We start from the raw sequence: 5,311 nt of genomic DNA, 5'->3' as shown, positions 1-5,311 counted from the left end.
CTTGAGTTTCCCTATAAGAACTTTTATTGGCATACGTAAGATCATACAAAAAGATTACGCATGATTGGCAGAGATCTCACAGGTGAAAATAAGACCATCAGTAAAGCTCATGACACCAAAAGGGATTGGTATTCCATATGGTATTATGGCGTTACTATTATTGGCCTATGTGTGAGGAGGATACTGCGCCTTAGTGGTTTCAACTTAAATCAAAAACTTTGACTTTACAGACTAATTTTGATTTTAAACGCTCTTTTGCATTGGCTAACGCAAAAGGTCTTATTAGGCGCCGCGAAGTAAGCGGGCATTGGCTAGTTAGACATAAATAAATAAATAAATAAATAAATAATTAAAGGTAAGACCTATAATTTTTTTTAATTATTTGAGCATCGATTCTCTTTATAGCCAGACGTTGATCATTTCTGTTGTAAATCCCTATTGAAGGAGCTTACTGTTTGACTTTAAATAGCCAAGAAGGGACAGTTTTGTCACAGAAGTTTTTAGCCAAGGATCCAATGTATATCCCTATGAAAAAAATATTGCCCGACAAGTAAACAAAATTACGATTTTTAAAATGTTTGCTAAAAATAAACTCCTCAAAGAGCCCCATTTGATACTTGCTAGTATCGGAACTATTTCTTGCACGTTTATTTGCCAAAAAATCTTCAACGGCTCGGCGCCAGTGAGTCATTCGCAATCGTATGCTGCGAATGCCGCATTATACTAAAGCCAGGCTTTTGACATAAGCTACTATTCCATATGAACACAGATATGAGGCAATTCACGTCAAATGTCCCAAGCGCGCTGAGCGGTGCAAAACTAGCTTGTTTTCGAATAACTGTAAAGCAGACAGAAAATGGGAAAAATAATTCAAAAACCATAATTTGTATAGATTTTTGTACGGGCTATCCGATGGTGTTATGCGTTTTCCTAAATTTTCCCATTTTCACGGTGAAAATTCGCAACGAAATTTTATTTGTAATTTTTCTCAATTATGGTAATTTTTAAAATTGTTTTAAGTCATCTCAATCGAGAGATCAGGTCTTTTTACATATAAATCATTAATAAAAAAGGGACTTTTTTGAGTGTTCCGAGTTATAAAGCGTTTTATAGCGGGCTATACCAGTCGCCACGCTCCGTCGCGTCACGTCGACTCCGTTCGTTTGAACGAATTAAAATAATATATATAAAATAATATATAATATAAATCATGGTTTTTGAATTATTTTTTTCCATTTTCTGTCTGCTTTTCAGCTATTCGAAAACAAGCTTGTTTTGCACCGCTCAGCGCGCTTGGGACATTTGACGTGAATCGCCTCATATCTGTGTTCATATGGAATAGTAGCTTATGTCAAAAGCCTGGCTTTAGTATAATGCGGCATTCGCAGCATACGATTGCGAATGACTCACTGGCGCCGAGCCGTTGAAGATTTTTTGGCAAATAAACGTGCAAGAAATATTTCCGATACTAGCAAGTCAATATTCTTATTAAGGCTCATCAAAAAACTCCTTGTCGTTTAAAGGATAAAGGGAATGCCACATTATACTAAAGCCAGCTTGTCGGCATAAGCTACTATTCCATACGAACACACATATGTAACATCAAAAGCAAAACTCGAAAATTTGCTTAAGAATTACAGTGCACGCTTTTTTCTTTTGTGTCTAGTAGTTTTTTTTTAAGATTGGTCCAAAAAAAAAATCACAAAAATGAAAGAAACCAATATTATTAAAAGGAATATGTTCTCTTTCACGTACGTCAAAGGTCAAGTAGAAGTGAGAACTTGTATGAGTGCCCATTGGTAGCTCGGTTATATAGCTTAAGAAATAACTTGTTTAAAGACAGTTTTATCAAAGTTGATAAATATGACATTTGACCAGTTTTGCTACACAAATACTCCCACGACCACAGGCAAAAATATTGGCTACAATTTGTCATTTTGTTTGCCATATATACGTTTTATCGGTGCACTTGCAAAACATTCGCATTCGTAAAAGCTCCGCATTGATTATTGCGAATGCGAAAGCGACAGCGAATGTTAAATTTAATGTGGAAGCTCTGCGGTTGCGAATGCATTCTGAATGTGAGAGATGATAAATTTGTTTGCATTTTTCACTCGCGATAAAAGAATACAAAAATTGATTTGGAATATTATCGGTCGCGAACGTGAGAGAATGTGAGTGAGGATTTCCGAACCCTGTTAATATTTCCAGTTTCACTTTTATGGGGTGGTATACTTAAGGTCTGATTATGCATACTTCGCACAACCATTTGTACCAGTGCGATAAAAATGTAACTTTAGAAATTGGGAAGCAAAATTTAAACTCAAAAGATCGCTAAATTTTTAAAAGTTGTGCTAATTTCTGGGCAACGGAATACATAAAAAATACATACAAACTACATACGAAATTACAGTTTGAAGTTTATGCGAAGTTGTGCGAAGTTATGTGAAGTATGCATAATCAAACCTTTACTTGTAAGTATGCAAAGGCTGAACTCGACCAAACCAAAGGTTGCAGTGGTGAAAATACCTGCACCAGCGAACGTGAACGGACACACAAAGTGATCCTGACGTGCACAAGAAAAAAGCTTTGCACTTTCACTTTTATGGGGTGGTATACGTAATTGTAATTGTACATTGCATCCGATAGGACGACCGATTTCGGCCGGTAAATTTGACCGTCCGAATTGATGCGCACACTTACCCAGATTAGTTGCCGACCGTATTTGTACACACAAATCTAGTTTTCATTATCATATATATCATTTTGTAAGCAGTGAAATATTTTGATACATTTTAATTGAAATACTCTAAACATGTGATTTATATGTAATTTTTTAGTTTTTACACCTAATAAGTTAATTTTTCGCAGTCCATTTTGGTACTTTTCACCTGACATCGGACGAGAAAAACAAACATGTTTGAAGTTATCGTCACTGACGGACGTCAACGGCCGCTGTCGATTCGGTTATCGGTTTATGTGTGAGAGCGCTCATATAATCACAAGTGTTTATTCATATCGCCCGCATACAGCCGATATCGGCCGAGCACAATTCGGCCGATTCCGGCTGCAGTGTGCGCGTAACGTTACTTGCAACGGCTGCACTTGCTATAAAACGCAGGTTTTTGAATAAAAATTTTGAATAACTATGAAACTCTGCAAAGAAATATGTAAATTATTGGTTTAATTCAAAATAGTTCCATTATTTTTGATTTTTTTGGCATACTTACATGAATTTGCGCAATAAGAAAATCAATTTCCACGAAACAATCTATGAAAATATAGGCAGTGTTGCCTGTTGAACTTTTTATTATACGAAGGCAATATTTCTCCTTGTATTTTAGTAGTAGTTTCTATGAATCAAAAAAGCAAGCAACACAGGCTAAGGCAGAATGCGGGAGCGAGACAACTGTCAGGTTATCCTACCTTGTATTATTGAATCATGGCTACTGTGGCTGCTTCGCGCGCAGTGCCATCCCAGTAGAAATCAGTTGTATGCATTCATGAAGAATGCTTGCTATATGAGTGAATTAGTGTGAACAAATCATGCGTAGTCATGAATTTCCACAAATAAATTCAATTTCTAGCGAACTGCAAGCGAGCGTCCGTTGTTGTTGTTTTAAGTACATTTCTTGATAAATTTGAAGTGGGATTTTTGTAATATTTTCAGTCTTGTACAAAAATATTAGTGAACAGACGTGTTGTGCGATACTATTTTCAGCACAAATGGGCTTTTTCAAGATATGCATTTTCATATGTAAATGCTACTTTTTTGTATGTCCCCGTATATTAAAATGTATCAGAAAAGAAACATTTACATATGGGGATACATATCTGGTAAGAATGTTTTAATACTGTTCCATTAATGGATTTTTGTATGTTTGAAACATTAATACAGCCATATGCATACAGCAGTAGTACAAGTTTATGGTTAGAGTACGCATACGCTCACGGGCGTTGCCAGGTATCGAATTTAGGGTGGCTGACATATAAAAATATCTCTCGAAAATTTTATTTAAGAATTGTAATGTAGTTGATTGATTAATCCTTATTAATACATATTGTAAACTAAATGTTTCCATTTGAAAATACAATCTTAACTAATAGCCAAATATAAATTTAGTTTAGTAAGTAGAGTGGAGTACTACACTTACATTTTTTGATTGGACAGTTTCGGAAACACTGGCTCTCCCAACATCGAACAGCAACAGCACACCTGTTATTACAATTCCTTTTCCTATTATTCTTTAAGTAATTTTGTTTTGCTTTCTCTACCGCTCTGCAGACTCGACGATCAGCGGGCAATCAAGAAACAGTTTTTTTTTTGTTTTCTCGCTAACTCAGTTTTGTTTACGGTTGCCAGGCCTACTGATTTTGTCAGCACAGTACTGATTTTTCAACTCTTGTACTGATTTTATTCATTTCTTCAATCAGTACGCTAATGTTCTGATTTTTAAAAATTTCTACTGATTTTTACTGAACTTTCAATTCAAACAAAATACTAAAGCATTTGCATAAGATTTTTACATAACGTTGGGACTTGCTTAAACTACACTGTAAAAAGTAAGAAAATAATTTAATTATAGTTGACATGTTTCCAACAATGTTTGATATGCCCAAGAAATTAATACAACAAAAAGATCAACCGTTTTATGGACCTCTCACCGGGTCGTTACGTTCCAGTTGCGATAATATGATGGAGCTTAAATTATTTAAAAAGAAGGCTGACATTTTTGTCGAGTGTTAATAACAGCAAATTTTAGTATTCGAATGGCTTTTGCCTATAACGTACAACTACTTTTTCTCAATTTACTGACTCTGTAAAAGAGTTTTGCATACAAGACAAAACGTTGTAACTTCCTTAAACTGTACTGTAAAAAGTAAGAAGATAATTTAATTATAGTTGACATGTTTCAGATAATGTTTGATATGCCCAAGAAATTAATATAAACCAAGTGAGAAAGTCTAAGTTCGGGCGGAGCCGAAAATTAAATACCCGGCGCAAGTATTAAATATATGTTTTCCACCTTTCCGAAAGCTACCGCTACATGATAAGCCGGGGTGTATAAATTTTTAGTAAATTATCGTCCTTAAATTTCGAAATATTGAAATTTCAAGCATTTCTGAAATTTACCGTTATATGAAAGCGGCCGTAATTTTAGTCCGATTTCAATAATTTTCAACGTTTTACTTCTGTGTGGCAAGCACAATAGCCATACCGAGTTTGGTACAAATTGGTAGAACGGTTACCGAGATACATATATGTGATAAGTGGGCGGTGCCACGCCCATTTTCCAAAATTTTACCATAA

General features: G+C 35.2%; 1 protein-coding gene and 1 long non-coding RNA gene across 3 annotated transcripts in view; both read right to left on the bottom strand.

Moving 5' to 3' along the window:
• The window catches only part of bru1 (bruno 1), a 518,099-nt gene that overhangs the window by 456,924 nt on the left and 55,864 nt on the right, over nt 1–5,311 (bottom strand). The window lies entirely within an intron of this gene.
• LOC108373515 (uncharacterized) overlaps nt 3,300–5,311 on the bottom strand; it is a 6,372-nt gene continuing 4,360 nt past the window's right edge. The window contains exon 3 of the long non-coding RNA XR_001848967.1: nt 3,300–3,446. This is a non-coding gene — a long non-coding RNA (uncharacterized LOC108373515). The remainder of the gene's footprint in view (nt 3,447–5,311) is intronic.

The sequence above is a fragment of the Rhagoletis zephyria genome, unplaced genomic scaffold, assembly GCF_001687245.7.
Source record: "Rhagoletis zephyria isolate East Lansing unplaced genomic scaffold, Rhagoletis_zephyria_1.1 Rzeph_scaffold_00081, whole genome shotgun sequence".
NCBI classification, from domain to species: Eukaryota; Metazoa; Arthropoda; class Insecta; order Diptera; family Tephritidae; genus Rhagoletis; species Rhagoletis zephyria.
The sequence above is the reverse complement of the archived record's forward strand: the minus strand, read 5'-3'. Positions and strand labels throughout refer to the sequence as shown.